Source organism: Sciurus vulgaris (assembly GCF_902686455.1).
Source record: "Sciurus vulgaris genome assembly, chromosome: X".
Classification (NCBI taxonomy): Eukaryota; Metazoa; Chordata; class Mammalia; order Rodentia; family Sciuridae; genus Sciurus; species Sciurus vulgaris.
In genome coordinates this window covers 125,247,766-125,264,670 of record NC_136471.1, presented here as the reverse complement: position 1 = coordinate 125,264,670, position 16,905 = coordinate 125,247,766, and the positions used below count along the sequence as shown (strand labels likewise).

The 16,905-nt window shown below is 38.3% G+C and overlaps 1 pseudogene across 1 annotated transcript; it reads right to left on the bottom strand.

Moving 5' to 3' along the window:
• Positions 1 to 13,757: 13,757 nt before the first annotated feature.
• On the bottom strand, positions 13,758 to 14,503 carry LOC306651623 (large ribosomal subunit protein uL30-like; annotated as a pseudogene). Its single transcript has one exon. The product of its transcript is annotated as a large ribosomal subunit protein uL30-like (transcript).
• Positions 14,504 to 16,905: the final 2,402 nt, after the last annotated feature.

Sequence of the window (16,905 nt, the reverse complement as noted above, 5' to 3'; positions counted from 1 at the left end):
AAGTATGGATTCATAGATATTTATTTCATCCTTTAGATTATAAAACTACAGTTACTTCACTTGTTACTCAAATTATTTTACCTTTGATGATTGGAAGCTCTTTCAGCTCTTTATCTTTAAGACTATAATTTTTTGAGTACCTCTACCTATTTCTTTTAATACAATACCTGCTGCATTCATTAGGAGTTATGAATACTTTTATGTTGATTAGCATTAGGCTTGGCTGCATGTAACAAAAAACTCTTAAGTAGCATGTCTTAAGACTGTATTTTATTTTTCTCTCTTGATATACCATGTTCATGGACCAAACACTCAGTTTTGTTAGGTTGTCTGTTCTTCCCAAATTATCTGTAGATTCAAAGCAATCGCAGTCAAATATACCAGAATTTAGTTTTATAGAAACTGAAGGCTCTACAACTTATATGAGCCTAAAACTTATATGTAAAATTAAAGGAGCTAAAATAAAATAGCCAAAACACCTTTTTAAAAAGGAGAAACTTGAGGGACTTTCACTCTCTGGGTTTACTATAAAGCTATAATAATCAAGACAATATGGCATTTGCATAAGGATAGACATATAAACGAATGGGAGAAAACAGAGGGTCTATAGATTCATTCAGTTAATTTTTGATAAAGATGCAAATATTACTCAATATGAAATGGACAGTCTTTCAACAAGTGGTATGAAATGACTAAATAACCATACATGGAAAAGGTGAACTTCAGCCTTCATCTTGTACCATAATGTTCAAGGAGAGAAATCCTGAACTAGGGCTGTGGTATAGTCTTCAGGGACATGCTGCTAAGACTCGTGTTACTGTGAAGTACCTGTCTTCAGCCTAGAAAGAGCACTACAGGAAATGTCACTTGTCCTACTCAGCCTCCCTATCCAGAGAGCTACACTGCAGTGACCATGCCCTTCGGAGGAAAAGTAGCCATGAGAGTCATGCTACTTTTACTGGTTTCACAACTGGAGGCTCAATTTGGCTGCAGGAATGCCCACAGCTATGCCAGATAAGATGGCCTTATAGGGGACAAATTGGGAGTCTGGTTGTGAGGAAAGTGACCACTCTGCCCTGAGTCAGCTAACGAACTGTGCAGCAAACTTTAAGTACCTGAGTGTATGTATAATTTATTGGGTGGTCAAGCCTGGGAAAGTTGTTGGAATGAGTATGTGAATATGTGACTTCCTTTGAAATATTAAAATAAAGATTTTTGTATGGGAAAAAAAGGAAGGGTTAAATGAAAAATTCTGACACTATTAAGTGCTGATGAGGATGTAGAGCAATTGGAACTCATACACTTTTGGTGGATGATACAGGTTGGGAAAATTCTTATAGAATTAAACATACATTTAAAACACCACCCATCAATCCCACTTGAGAAATGAACAAAGTCTACACAAGGACTTGTACACAAATAGTTATAACAGCTTTATTCATAATTACCAACTCTGGATACGACCCAAATACCCACCAACTGGTGACTTCCTGTGAAAACATTATCAGTATTATTTGTTTTATAATCCTTAGTACATGGCTTAATTTCTCTAAGTTACATCATGGTCTAATATTGTGGTTTGGATCTCCAGTCATCCCTTTCATAGGTTAAAAAAAAAAAGAGTGGCTATCACAAACTCAAAAAAATAAAATTGTGAATCTGCCATATGTTGCAGGTGTCCAAGCAAATATTTGTACTTGGTTTACTCCTTGGTTCCCAAGAAAGTATGTTTCTCCTTCATTTAGAAAACCAGCACCTCTTTGATGTATATAAGCCCCTTTTGAATGGGGTTTTGTAAATAATACATGTCTTAAGATTGAGGACAGAGAAATCAAACCATGAACTCCTGGATTTTAACTTTCATGTGTATATTTATTCAACAATTTATAGCAATACTCTTCTTTATGTCCAGAAAATAATTAACTGATTCTTCTATGCTTACAACAATCTTTAATATTCCAATGATCAATAAATGACCATCAAGCATGATTAACATCAGTAAATGAAGAGTTACCTACTGAAGGTTAAAAATTTAACTGAGCAAGAGACTATAGTCAACAGATAAAGTGCCAGTACTTTTTTAAACAACCATAAGGTTTACCAAGTACCTTCACATCCTTTCTCCAACAGTCTATTATTCTTAGGACCAAGAACCTATAGGCAGTTGACCAAATTTTGACCAGAAAGATACTGAGCCTGGAAACATTTTCCCCTACGATAAAGTAAAAAAGGCAGGAAAGCGTGATCCCAAACTTCGCTGAAGGAAATACCTACTTTTCTGGAGGAAAATCTTTGAAATGAAAATTAGAGTTTCCATTACAGCTTTCCCTCTTTTAAACTATTTCCTCAGAGAGAGAATAGAACATTTTTCTTTTGAAAAAAAAAAAAGTGGTCTTTTGATGTTGAGTTTGTGCTTTCTGTGGAGCGATTTGTTGGATGCTTCCCTGAGAGGTGGAAATTGGCTTGAGTGTGTTTGACCTAATACATTGTTGCCTTTTGTACTAGATATTTATTCTATAACTGTTGAAAGTCTAAAATGGTAACTTAACCCACAGAAGAAAGAGCAGCAGTAGTACAAATTATTGTTAGATATATTCAAGGTCCAACTCTTAGAATAGGCACTCTTAAGAATGTAATCAATGAATTTGTTGATCTATAATTAACATAATTACTAGTTTCAAGTCTAACATTTTTTTTGCAGTACTGGGGATCGAACCCAGGGCCTTGTGCTTACAAGGCAAGCACTCTACCAACAGCTATCTCCCCAGCCCTAGCTGGATATATTTTCATGGCAATGGCAGAAACAAAAAAGATATGAGTGGAAACACCAGCTACTTTAAGTTCCATGTTCAGACCTGACACACTAATTTTTCCACATTATAGATGACCAAAGAAAGTTACATGGCCAAGAAGCATGATCAGTGAATCAGGGAAATATACCCCACCTCTAAATGGAAGAATTGCAATGTTACAGAGCAAAGAGCATGGGAATAGAGGGAAGGATGGACAATTTAAAATGATAATTCATACCTACTGAGAAGGAACAGCCATATTTATTTTTATACTATTAGCTAATCTATCTCCTGCCCAGGACTGTAGGTGCCAACTGTCTGAGGGTGGGGGTAATGCCATTGGGAATGTCAGAGAAAGAACTTCTTAAAGTCCTTTTTTCCATAAAAGTAACAAGGACCCTGGAAAATATGGTCAAAAGAAGCATTTTTAGACCCTTGTAAATTAACCTCAAGTTTATAGCAACCCAAAAAGCATTTATTTCTTTAAAAAAAATCACTGGATCCCCTGAAGAATACTGAATTTTTTGGTATTATTTTATTATACCTATCCTCCTCTCTCCAATTTTATGGTAGCCTTGAAATCTAACAGCCTGCAATTGCAGTGATAACCAGCAGCCTAGTAGCCACTGTGTGGGTCAGAATAGAGTTGGAGCTCTTGCAAAACCACATTCCTAGATTAGCAATAATATTTGACCTATTTTACAGTTCCTTAGAATATTCCACTCACAAGGATTGTCTTTATTTGACCTGACTCAGAGCTCATCCAGTGTGAAAACCCTTCTCCTCAAGGGCATTTGTCAGAAACAATCAGTAGCAATTGTTTAAAATCACAGCTGCCTGAGGCAGTGGTAAAACTGGGACAAATAACAAGACAACTAAAACACTTATATGAAAAAAACTAGGGGATGAAATATTCATAGGAGCTTTGAAAGCTCTGGCATATTCCTGGAAATCTAGAAGGCTACCCACATGTATGAATCTGAGTTCCTGCCTGGGGCTGCATATATGCTTAAGAAAGAACTGAGAATGCCCTGAGCTCTCATGTCTGGCTGACCTAAAGTTTCTGCACAAGCATAATGTTAAGGTTAAGGCAGAGTTCTAAAGTAGTTCTGTAAATTAACCAATGGCTTGGAACAATTCAAGAAATGTGACTGAATATAGATAAGAACATTGAGAACTTCCAGACTGGTTGAGTGTTAAAAGTGTGTCCCAGCATGCACAGAGAGTCCCTCAGGAAAGATTCAGAGAATTATTCATTCAAGGCACTTAAGTAGATGTGTGTGCAATCATCAGCTCACCAGAAGTTAACCAAATAGAGACTTCAGTGGCTCCATGGGACAAAGAATACAAACTTTAATCAGTTCAGGAATGCTACTAAAAAAAGAGCCACCACAATGAATGGCAACAACAACAAACTTAGGGAGGAATCTAGTTCTCAGAGTTGCCAGACTATACTATAAAAAAATCATTTTTAAAAATTACAAGACATACAAGAAACAAGAAAGTATTGCCCATATAAGAAAATAAAAATGATCAATAGAAACTGTTATTGAGAAAGCTCAAATATTAGTTTTACTAAACAAATAATTTAAATCAGTTATTTTGCATATATTCAACCAGCTAAAGGAAACCATGTCTTAAAAACTAAGTGGTATGCCTTTACTCCATGTACAAATAGAGAAACAACATGTATCCCATTTGTTTACAATAAAAAAAAAAACTAAAGGAAAGCATGAGAATGATGTCTCACCAAATAGAGAATAACAATATTGAGGGAGTAATTATAAAAAGTGAGTAAATGCGAATTCAGAGTTAAAAAGTATTAGAAGGGGAAAACAATAGATTTGACCAGATTGAAGAAAGAATTGGTAGTCTCAAAAATGGGTGAATTAAATTTGTCCATTCTTAGGATGAAAAGAAAAAAGAATGAAGAAAAATGAACTGAGCTTCAGAGACCTATAGTACATCACCAAGCATTCCAATATACAATGAGAGTCCCAGAAAAAGGAAGAGATAAAGGGCCAGAATAATGACCAAAACATTCCCAAATTTGATGACAAACATTAATCTACAAAGCCAAGAAACTCAATGAACTCCAAGTAGGAGAAACTCAAAAGAAAGTAATTCTTAGACATCTCACCACCAATCTATTTGAAAGTCAAAAATAATCCTGAAAGAAGTAAGAGAAAAGCAATTTACTGAGGGATACTAAATAAGATTAAGAGATTATTTCTCACCTAAAACCACTGAAGCCAGAAAATAGTGGAACTACATATTTAAAGAGCTGAAAGAAAAACTATCAATGGAAACATATATTCATTGACACTGTCATTCAAAAATGAAAGAAAAATCAAGATATTCTCAAATAAACAAAAATTCACTTTGTCACTGACAGACCTATACTGTAAGAAATACTAAATACTACAATTAAAGAGTACTAGATGGTAAGTTGAATCCACATGGAGAAATAGAGCACCAGTAAAAGAAGTATTTTATAATTATTGGATAAAGCAATAATTGTAAATCTGTGTGGATGAACACATAATGCATAACATGTAATTTGTATGACAATGACAGCAGAAAAGAGGGAAAATGGAATGGAATTATGTAGGAGAAAATTTCTTAAATATTATTGAAATTGAGTTGATATTCATCCGAAGTAGATTTTTATAAGTTGTTGATTATAATACCTAAGGTGAGCACTAAAATGTGACTCAGAAATACAGTACAAGAAAAAGTATGGTACATTAAATACATAAAACACAAAAAAGTCAGTAATGAAGAAATATAGGAACAAAAATAAGACATAGCAAAAGCAGATTTGAAATGAGAAACACAAAACCTAGAGAACACAGTTAAAGCAGTGGTTCCAGGGAAATTTATAAGCTCTAACTGCCTATATTAAAAAGAAAAAAGATTCTGATCAATAACCTATCCTTATACTTTAAGAAACTTAGAAAAACAATGGTAAACTACCCCACAGAAAGAAGCTAGGAAATAAGAAAGATTAGAGTAGAAATTAATGAAATAAGAAATCAAAAAGCAGTAGAGAAATATCAATGAAACCAAAAGCTGGGTCTTTGAAAAGATCAACAAAATTAACCAACCTTTTTGGGGTCAGTTCTATGGTGTGTTTTTTACAGTTGATTATGTGTCGTCCTTAGCTTTTGTTCTTCATTTACTATAGAGGTTATTTCTAACCTTTTCTATTTTCCTCAGTATTGCCCCACCTCCAGCACATGCAAACACATTCTTACACCCATGTCATATGCACTAAATTTATAGGAAATTTATAGGAAATGAATGCGTCATGATTTTTATGGAGAAAATAGAAGCCATCAGGTGGGAAATTATTTAATTTCTCACCACGAAACTTATTAAGAAGCCCTGTTTCATTCCATGGACTTGGTGAAACAGTCAGACTGAGAGAAGCCCTTGGTGATGACAAAATTCTGCACATTTAAATGAGTGATGGACAAACCAGGTTGAAACTAAGAGGACCTGGATCTTTGCCCATTTCCACCAATGAAACCAGGATGGATCCTGGCTAAATTACTTAATGGTTTCAGCAATGAAGTGCCTATGTGTTTGCTGGTTAGAAATTGTTCTCAGTGCCTTCTTTCCTTGGGAAATTTCTCCCCTTGGGAATTTAAAGTGGGTTCAATATTTTCACACGATTTCCCCCCAATTCTGTTTTAAGAGATATGTTGCTCTCTTTATGTTCTATCCGTGAGGAATCTGGTTGTGAACCAATTTGTACCCTGTTTATTTGTGTGAGGGAGGTGCAGAATGCTTTTGAACAGATTCTGCTTTTGAAATTACTTGGAGTCTGCTTTTTGCAATGCCCTGGACTAAAGTTGAAGTGTCATACCAGGGAGATTGTTATTCATCACTCATTTATTTTTAAGCTTGGGAAGTGGGAGTACTACAAAGGGAGGAGAGGTTGGGTGGAGGAAAAGAAAGAGGACAGCATGTGTAGTTGTGTGCTCATGGTAGTGAGAATGTTATGGCCTGTTCTTATTCTTGAAGAAAAATTAGGCCTAGGTTTATACAAGTAAACTGATCCCTCCCCACAAAAGTGTGTTCAGGCACTGAGTTATATGTGAGAAGAAAAGAGATGTTCTTGTATTTACAGAAAGAGAGGAGAGAGAGAGGGAGGACAAGGAGAGCGAGGCGGCAGGAAGGGAAAGAGAAAAGAAAGCAAGCTATGGTTCTTTCTAAAGCTCTGTTTCTAAAATTCCTTTAAGCCTTCATGATTACTATACATAATTTTTATAAGACTTTCTTGGGTTCCAGCACAAGAGGGGGTTAAATAATTCCAAAGCTCTCTTTAGATGCTCTGATTTTCTAGAACCTGGCATGGGTAATAATGACAGTGGAGGGGTTCGCAAGAGAGGTGAGGGAAGTGTGGATTTTCTTGCTCCCCATAGAGTCCCTGAATGTATTTCTCCTCTCATGACAGAGGGTTTGTGTTGTCAGTTAAACCCAGAAGATAGATAATCATAGCAGCCAAGACACAGAGAGACTGGATTTATCTGTGACTCCAGTGACCATGGACTGCTCCCCAGGAAGGACAGTTGTTTCACTGCTGCTAATCCACAGCCTGCTGTAAAGGGGGAAAATAATAAATGAACCCAGAATGTTATGTTAGGTTTTAGCTCATTGACTTAAAAGGCTGAGGTATAATTTCCCTGAGATTTTTACAGTCATGAACATCTGCTCACAGGAGCCTGCAACATCTGCAGCTCTTGTAGTCATTCTTTGCAAAAGACCATAAAGTTTATAGAAAAATGAGTCCACCCAGACACAGAGGAGACCTGGCAGAACCACCTTCCTGGCTGAGAAGTTTGTTGTTTTATATTTCAACATGAGCTATGGAACACTGTGTGCCTATACTTGAGGATATTAGGAGAAAATAGAGCTGGAATTTCTTCTCTGCCCTTCTCTACACACAAATGCACACCCTATTCCTGCTGTATACTGGGTGTTCTCTGATTTATGTTTTCTTCTTTAACCCTCACCCAGCGGCCCTATTTGTAACCATTTGCTCTTTCCACAATAATGTATGCTTATGTAGACAGTTTTAAGTGAATGTGTTGAATTGGAAATTTTTAAGCTGCAAACATAAGTTTCTGAAGGCTGGATTCACAATAATATGGCAAGAAAGGATTGCTAACTAGAGGCAACATCATATCATAGACTGGATTGGGACTGGGAGATCTTCATTCTGGTCTCAGTTCTTATATATCACTTGGTTTCTTTGGGAATTTCACCTGTCATTTATATAGTGAGGAAGTTGACTTCAATTTTCTGTCTCTTCTAGTTCTTATGATACATCAACTAGGAATCAACATCCAATATGACTTCAACCCTGTAACATAAGTGAACAGGGCTAACGGGGGGAGAAAGCAAGGAATAATTATTCTAAAATATTTTCAGAGGTGGTAGTATTTTAAGGCAGCACTAACTTTATTTTTGTTCCTTTTGACATCTTCTAAATTTTCCATAATGTGTGTATATCTTTTTTGTGTGTGTATATCTTACTTATCATATAAATCATGCAAAAATAGTGACCTATTTGGGGGAAGATGGCACCATCTTTATATTGCATTATCTCCTTCAAGTAGGCCCATTATGGCAACCAGACCGGCACCTCCACTGAGTGTTCCCTACTTAAATATTGTCTTCCCAAATCGATTCCAGGACACTGCCTTAGCTGTGCTTACTTGTTGCGTTGGGTGTATTAGACATTTTGGTGTCTATGTGTGGTTTATAAACTCAACTGGATTAAAGACTTCTGAAGATTGGGGAGTGTGTATCTTCTCTTTTATCATTTTGAAACTGCTTTGGCACTGCACATTATAGGCATTTACAGTTACTTGTTGATGGAGTGAATGAATAAAATATGACATTCCAATGTCTTGAATCTAGGTGTTTCTTTTCTTAGTCAAAAAGACTGATAAGGCTTTGCACAAGGGGCCAACTTAGAGTTCTAAAAAGTTCTATTGATGTGACTTCTGTCCTCCAAAAATCCCAAGGAGATTATACACATCTGCGAGTGTCTGCAATGAAAAGTTTTATGATGGGTACCCATAGGAGTGATGGAAACTTCAGAGTACAGGATTTCTAGGATGGAGAATTTGTTTTCAATAAGACATCAGGGAAATTATACCTGACATTTTTGGTACCTTAAAGAACATTCCTTGTTCTTCCTCTGATTTTGGACATACCTGCAATGGATAGTTCCAAGCAATTTCAGGGTGATGCTGACAGCATCTCACCTCCAGTTGGCACATGTGTTTTTTTGCCTCAGGATTTTCTGTAATGCTGTGGGAGCTGGGTTGATTCTTATACAACAGCAGCCTAAAAATGCAAGAAATATACTGTCCTCTGGATTAACTTACAACCAATAGAAGATAGGAACTGGTAGATTAAGTCTCCAGCCTCCAGTTCTTTGAAGGATGGACAGTTCTGAGAGGATCCCTGTGGAATCAATCTCTCATTGCCTATATCAGTGATCTCAGTAAACCACCTTATACTGGATTTCCCCCATCTGTGTTTTACTCTTTTCACTTCTTTACTCAATATCTGTACTCAAGTCCTTGTTTCAGGCTCTGTTTTTGTAAGGAACCAAATTAAGGCAGAAGCCATTATGGTTATGATGGATTTGAACCAGGCCTTGTCCACAGGCAAAGACAAGGTAAAGCGGGGGGTTAGGTAGTGGCACATTGTAAGGAAGGCATTGAGAGCTCAATATAAACCTGGTATAGTAGTTATGAAGTTCCTTCTATAAAGATGAGGAATTTATTCCTCACTATTTGAACCTGAACTGACCTTTGGCTTGTTCTGTCCAATAAAATGCTGTAGAAGTGAAGTTGTATGACTTCTGAGCTTAGGCCTCAAGCAGCTTGGCACAATGGTGCTCTATTCCTATAACTGTCATAACTGCCATGTTTACAACCAGGGCTAACCTGCTGGAGGATGGGAGGCCACATGAAGCACAAGCTTTTTTCAGCTGACGACCCCTCTAGATACTCTGGTCACTCCAGAAGGTGACCACAGACATATAGTGAGAAAAGCTGGACCAGAGAGTTCAAGGCAAATCACCAACTGGAAGAACCGTAGGCTAACAAATGGTTGTTGTTTTAAGCCACTAAGTTCTGGAATGATTTTCTATGCAATGAAAATTAACTGATATATCAGGAGAAACTGGGTCATCCTGATTAGCCAGGAGATGGCATCCATGACTTAGATTAAGGCTAGACTGAGGTAGGTTTTGAATGCCATCCTACAGGTTGTAAGTGATTCATTCAGTAGGTAAGGAGGCAGTGGCGGAAATGGCTGACTGATTACCAAAGATTGGGCTCCCTATTCTATAATGTACAGTTATTGCTGTGAAGGGACTGGGGCCCCAGCTAGGGACTATATTTCCCCACCTCTTTTTGCATATGACTAGTTCTTTCCAAAGGGATATAAGTGGCAGGGATACGTGTAACCTTTAGGCTGAGATGGTTAGGTATTGGTATGGGATTCTCTATGTTCTCCCTCTGCCTCTTCTGGCAGTCAGAAGATACTCAGACAACCTTGAATCCACAGAATGGTAGAACCACAAGATGAATGCAACCTGCATTCTTGAGTCTCTCCTTAGAGATTTAATTGAAGAGACAATAACCTGGATATGGGCTTGGACATGACAGCAAAAAGGAAAGCACCAAAGTAGGAAGTCCTTTTGTGGTAGTTACCTTCCTTCCAGGGGAGGAAACTGGTTAAATTATGGATAGTTTCATTATTGAATAAGAAAATATTCATGCCTAAATTTGTTTCCACCTTTGTTTTTTGGTTGTGAATTAGAAAACTGGCCCCCCCCCCCAACATTTCAGGATAGAATCCTGAGAGCCCAGTTCTCAAAAACCTCTAAAGTTTCTTTTTAAAAGATAATAATGATGATGATGTTTATCTATGAGAAATGCCTGGTCCCCTCTCTTGAGTGTGGAACACCTTGCAGCTTTCTCCCAATGCTCTACTGAGATCCTAATCTAAACAAATGCTGCCATTTGGTTGCTTTATTTTTCTTTGTGAATGTGAACACAGATCCTCCTGAGGAAACAGGAAGGTTTTAAAGAATTTCCTTGGAAACAATTTAGATGAATTTCATTTCTGTTCACTGTGGGAGCAATCCTGGGCTTGTGTGTGGGAGTGTTTTAGAGCCACATGCTTCTGAAAGAGACTCATCTCTTAGAATTGCTCCTGGGGACAAAAACCATCCTTGGCATCTCATAACTGTGGCACTGCTACAAGTAGCTTGGCTTCCTTGCACCATTGGTTGGCTTGGCTGTGTCTCTTCCCACAACTCTCTGCCTGACTTCCAGGATTAGGTCTGTTGCAGGCAGTGAAAACTTCATAGGACATCCCTGAACCCAGCTGCCTGTCTGGCTGAGCATTTGCTTATTGCCTGTGGCCACACCACCAGACACTCAGCCTAAAGGTCCCCTGGCATTGGTACCTCCCTGGCTCCAGCCTGTTTGTCAAGTCTCCTTGACCTGTCCTACCCGAGCCAAGCCCAGATTTTGACACTATCCCAAGGGCATCTGTAGTTCTTCAGCTGTGCTTCACGGTGGCCTTGGAGTTCTTCCACCTCCCACCCAGCTCCCAGAGTCCCTGGAATGTTGAGAAGGAGCTTTGACCTAGACCTGGCTCACCTCACACCATAACTAATGAGTTTATTATAGCATGCAATAAACCTCAAACCAGCTTGACTCAGATTCTTAAAGGGCCAATTTCAAACATCCCATATCACCCTAAGCAGAGCATAGTGCTAATTTTATTAAATATCTCTTTCTTGTATTGTAGTGGGTAAAATGTGTGTTCAGTATCCCACAACATGCCACTTTAGGTGTTTTAAGGGATATGAGATTTCTTCTAATACCTGAAGTAAAATGCCATGATTACAATTCTTATGTTTTCCTTCTGCGCATGTTTTAGGAGTTGAAACTAAGATTGACACCAAGACTGAAATACTGGCCACCCCTATAATGGGAAGTTGGTTAATGATAATAATACAAGAGGTGATAATAACATGAATCAGCATTTACTGAGCACCTATCACATGTCAGGCTCATTTAAAACTAAATTATATAGTATCTTATTGAGGCCCTATGATACCCTTGCCCTGTGAGGTAGATATTATCGCATTTTACAGATGAGGAAACAGAGGTACAAAAGTGAAATGATTCACCACATTTCATAAAATGCAACAATTGGGTAGCTGCAATGTATGCCATGTGTTTGTGCTGTTAGCTCTGTGTTGTCTTGTATCTCATATGTGTGGCAGAAGGTCCCAGTTACCTGTTTTTTCCTCTTAATTAAATATGGGAGCAATGATGGTGGAATTTTTTTCAATAATTGAAAAAAACTGTTGGGAGTTATCCTGTGTAATTATACCAGTCAGGGTCAGCTCTTCAAAGCAGGACAATTTAAATTACTTTCTAGATTTCTGGAATATAAAATTCAACCATATTTCACCATCCAGAGATAACCATTAATACTTGAATATTTTATTTAGTATTTTTATTTTCAGTGTTTTCAAATATTATATTAATAATAAAAGTCATTTTAGAAAGTACAAAGAATCTTAAAGAAAGAAATAAAAGTCATCCCAAATTCTACTGTATTATTAGCTTCTTAGAGTCTGTGTGTCTGTCTCTTTCTCTATGTTTGGAGCATACTGTTTTATAATCTGAGTTTTGTAATTCAACAATATTTTGTAAATGTCTTTCATGACACTTCTATTAGATTTTTTTCTCCTCTTTTCTGATTTTGGTGCTGGGGATTAAACGTAGGGCTTCGTATATGCTAAGCATGTACTCTACCATGTTTTCTATTTTGAAAATTCAGTGGCTTAAAACAACACACATTTTGGGGCGGGTACCAGGGATTGAACTCAGGGGCACTCCACCCCTGAGCCACATCCCCAGCCCTATTTTGTATTTTATTTAGAGACAGGGGCTCATTGAGTTGCTTAGTGCCTTCCTTTTGCTGGGGCTGGTTTTGAACTCCAGATCCTCCTGCCTCAGCCTCCTGAGCCACTGCGATTATAGGTGTGTGGCACTGTACCTGGTAAAACAGCACACATTTATTATCTCATGGTTTCCATGGGTCAGGAGTCCAGGCTCAGCTTAACTTGATCCTCTGCTCATGGTCTCAAAAAGATCTCATTGAGGTGTTAACCAGGATTCATTCTCATCCAAAGATTTGACTAAGGCAGAATTAACATCCAAGCTCATCCAGGTTGTTGACAAAATTAATTTCCTTGAGGCTGTATGACTGAGGGCCTATCTTCTTGCTAGCTATAGGCTGGAGGTTGAGCTCAGGCCACAGAAGCTGCCCACAGTTCATTGACATGTGGTCCTCCCCATGGAGGTTCACAATATGGTGGCTTGTTTCTTTAAGGTCTACAAGAATATATTCTCTCTCTCTCTTCCCTCCCCCTGCCCCCTTTCTCTGGTACTGGAGATTGAACCCAGGGGTGCTTAGCCACTAAACTGCATCCCCAGCCCTTTTTGATATTTTATTTAGAGATAGGGTCTCACTGAGTTGCGTAGGGCCTCACTAAATTGTTGAGGTTGGTTTTGAACTCAGGATCCTCCTGCCTCAGCCTCCTGAGCCATTGGGATTTCAGGCATGTTCTACCACGTGGCAAATATTATATCTGTCTCTATCATGATCTAACCACAGAAGTGGCATCCCATCACATTTGCTATTTTGTATTTGATAGAATCAAATGCTAGGTCCTGCCCTCACTCAAGGGAAGGAGATTATATAGGTAAGACCATAGGGCTATTCTAGGGTCTGTTTGCCACACACTATTTAAAACTAAGTCATGCTATTTTAGATTTTTTAAATTACTTTGAGAGAAGGTATTGTTTTATTAACTGACCAGATTACAAAAATCCCATGGTAGATACCTTACTTCATCCTTCTAATAAGCCTGTTGATCTGGTCCTCCCCGTTGCCAGCATCTCCACCTTCTACAAAATGGGTGGTCTTTTTCTTTATTCCACCTCTTGGAGAAGATAATTTGAAGGGCCATGGGAAGTTATTTGTTTATTCAAGTGTTTTCCAACAGTGTAGATCTCATGAATCAGATCCTCCATGTAGATGATGCCATATTTACCAAGAGATCAAGCAATCAAAGCATTATCTGTCAAGGCAATTCATTTTTTACTGATTTTTCCATAGCCACACTTGTAGATTTGTTCATTCACTAACTTCAGGTTTGGGTACCCCATGCAATATATGGTTCTATGATCCTCAGCATGTTAATTGATGCCTTGTTGAGATTAATGAAGGTCCCATTCAAGATCAGTGAAGGCAAAGAAGCTTATGAATCTTATGAACCTTTGGGATCACACCATTGATACCTCTGATCCTGATGACAAATGCCAATTTGGATTCTGCAGGTACATAGAAGTTGCCAATTTTTCTTTCCATCCTAGCCATTTGAATCTCTGTTCTGTACATCTGCCTATATTCCTTGTGGTCATGATTGGCTTTTTCATAGAAAAACTTCCTTCCTTTTTCATAGAAAAGCATCTTTTAGACAAACTTCTTTCTCAGGCTCTTTACCTTCATCTCTGCAAAATTCCTTCCCTTTTTCTTAAGGGTTTTTGCACAGCAGGAACCTTCTTTTTCTTCTCTTCAGCACCCTCCATGGTTCCAGCCAGTAAGAGGACTATTTTAGCTTTTTATATGCCATAATTTCTTTTTCTTTCTTTTCTTTCTTTCTTTCTTTCTTTCTTTCTTTCTTTCTTTCTTTCTTTCTTTCTTTCTTTCTTTCTTTCTTTTTCTTTCCTTCTTCTTTCTTTATTTCTTTTTTCTTTCTTTTTCTTTTTCTGTATCAGTGATTGACCCCACAAGTGCTTAACCCCTGACCCACATTCCTAGCCCTTTTAATATTTTGAGACAGGATCTTGCTGAATTGCTTAGGGCCTCACTGTTGCTGAGGCTGGCTTTGAACTTGTGATCCTCCTGGCTCAGCCTCCCAAATCACTGGGATTACAGACATGCACCATGCCCAGCCATGCTATAATTTCTTTAATGAATGCCTTATATTTGGACCTTAGTGTTTCTATGCTTTTTGTCATTATAAATAAAACAGCAGTGATCATGTTATTAATAAGATTTCTGTCAATATAAAAATACCCAATATAATCAAGTTGGAAAGAGAAAAGTTCTATGTTGGCTCACAGTTTTGGAGGTTTTAGTCCATGATTGGTCAGCCCTGTTGATTTGGGCCTGTGGTAAGGCAGTACATCATGGTGGCAGTACATGGTGGAGCAAAACTATTACCTCATAGCCAAGAAGCAAAAGAGAGAGAAGAAGGGGCTAGGGTCCCACAATCCCCTTCAATGGATGTCCCCCAGTGACCTAAGGCCAAACTTCCTAAAGGTTCCACTACCTTCCAATAGCACCCCAAGCCTTTAACACATGGATCCTTGGGGGACATTCAAATCCAACTATAGCAATTATCCTTGTGGTTAAATCTTTTCATAGGCCTTTAATTACATACTTTTCATGAATTATAGGAAATTGATTTTTCTGGGTCAAAAAGTTCATGCATTTTCAAGGCAATTAATAGTGTAGTGTATAGAGACAGGAGGCATTTTAATGAACTAATCTGGGTTAGTATTTATAAAGTGCTTGAATATTGCTGGCCACACTGGAAGGACATATGCACATATTAAGTAAAATGAATAAAAGATAAAATTGAGTTATTTCATGTTCACATCAACACTATGAGGTAGGTACTAAAGCTATTTGCATTTTATAGAAGAGGAGGCTACAGGATAAGGAGAAAGATTACCAAATTGAATACCAAGAGACCTAGGTCATGTCCCAGTTCCTCTACTCATCGAGCATATGACTACAAAATAACTATAAAAATAACTGCAGTTATTTTTCCTAAGTTTACTATCTCCTCTTCCACCACTTGCTTGGGCAACTACTCAGAAGCTATAGACTGATGATTCTTACCCTTGGCCACACTGTGGAATCACTTGTGGAGCTTTAAAAACTAGAATGCTTGAGTCCTGGCTTTGGAAATTCTGATGTAAGTGTTCTGGGCTGTGACCTGTGCATCAGAATTTTTTAAAGCTCCCTAGGTGAGTCTAATGTGCAGCCCGAGTTGAGGCCTACTACTAGAGCTAGTATTCTTGCAAAGGATTATTGAGGAAGCAACATTGAGTTCTTGCTTTTCTGTTCTTTCTACTATCAGGAAGTGTCCCACTAGAGTCAGGCTGGATCAAACCTCAGTCTTAAACTCCAGTCAACCTGATCTGCAAAGTTAGTTTGGGAAGCCATCAATTACCTGCTGTTTCACCCTCCAGTGTGAGTCCCCGGGCAGTGGGGCATGAGCATCAGCCCTGCTAGCAGGGCTGCTTTCCAATGGAGCCTGCTGCTGTACTGCTGCTATTTTTCTAGGAGAAAAAGCAGATCCTCACATCAGAGCTTCAGCATCCTGCTGCTTGTCAGTCACAGCTGTATGACCGAGGCTGAGGGACCAGACGCCTGGCTGCCCGCCACTGGAGCTGGGTAGCAGATTTGCTGAGGTGTCTTTGGGGCCAGGCCAGCCTTCCAGCTCACCATGAAGACTGGGAATAAATTTCTTTAAGCAGCCAAAATGCAGTTCAAAATGAACACGATCAATCAATGAAAGTAAAGCCTTGGTCAAGTTTCCCCAGCATGACAGAGAAGGTCTGCTCCAGTTCCTGTCTTTATCCTGCATCTGGTAAATTGGGAGAAGTATGTGTCTGCCATTTTGCTGAAGTCAGACACTACCCAGTGATTATGGGGGAAAATCGTGGTGTAGAGAAGTTTTCAGAGAAAAATAATGAGGAAAATAGAAAACACATACTTAAGGCAGGCCTACTGTACATCAGGCATTATGCTGGGTATATCATATGTGTAATCTCATTGAATCTGAGTATGACAACTGCAAGAACTAGATGTGGTTAACTCCATTTCACAGATGAAGATATTGAGCCTTAGAGGTGAAGTATCCTTGTGAGGTCATATAACTAGCAAATGACAAAACCAGAATCCATACCTTGGTCTC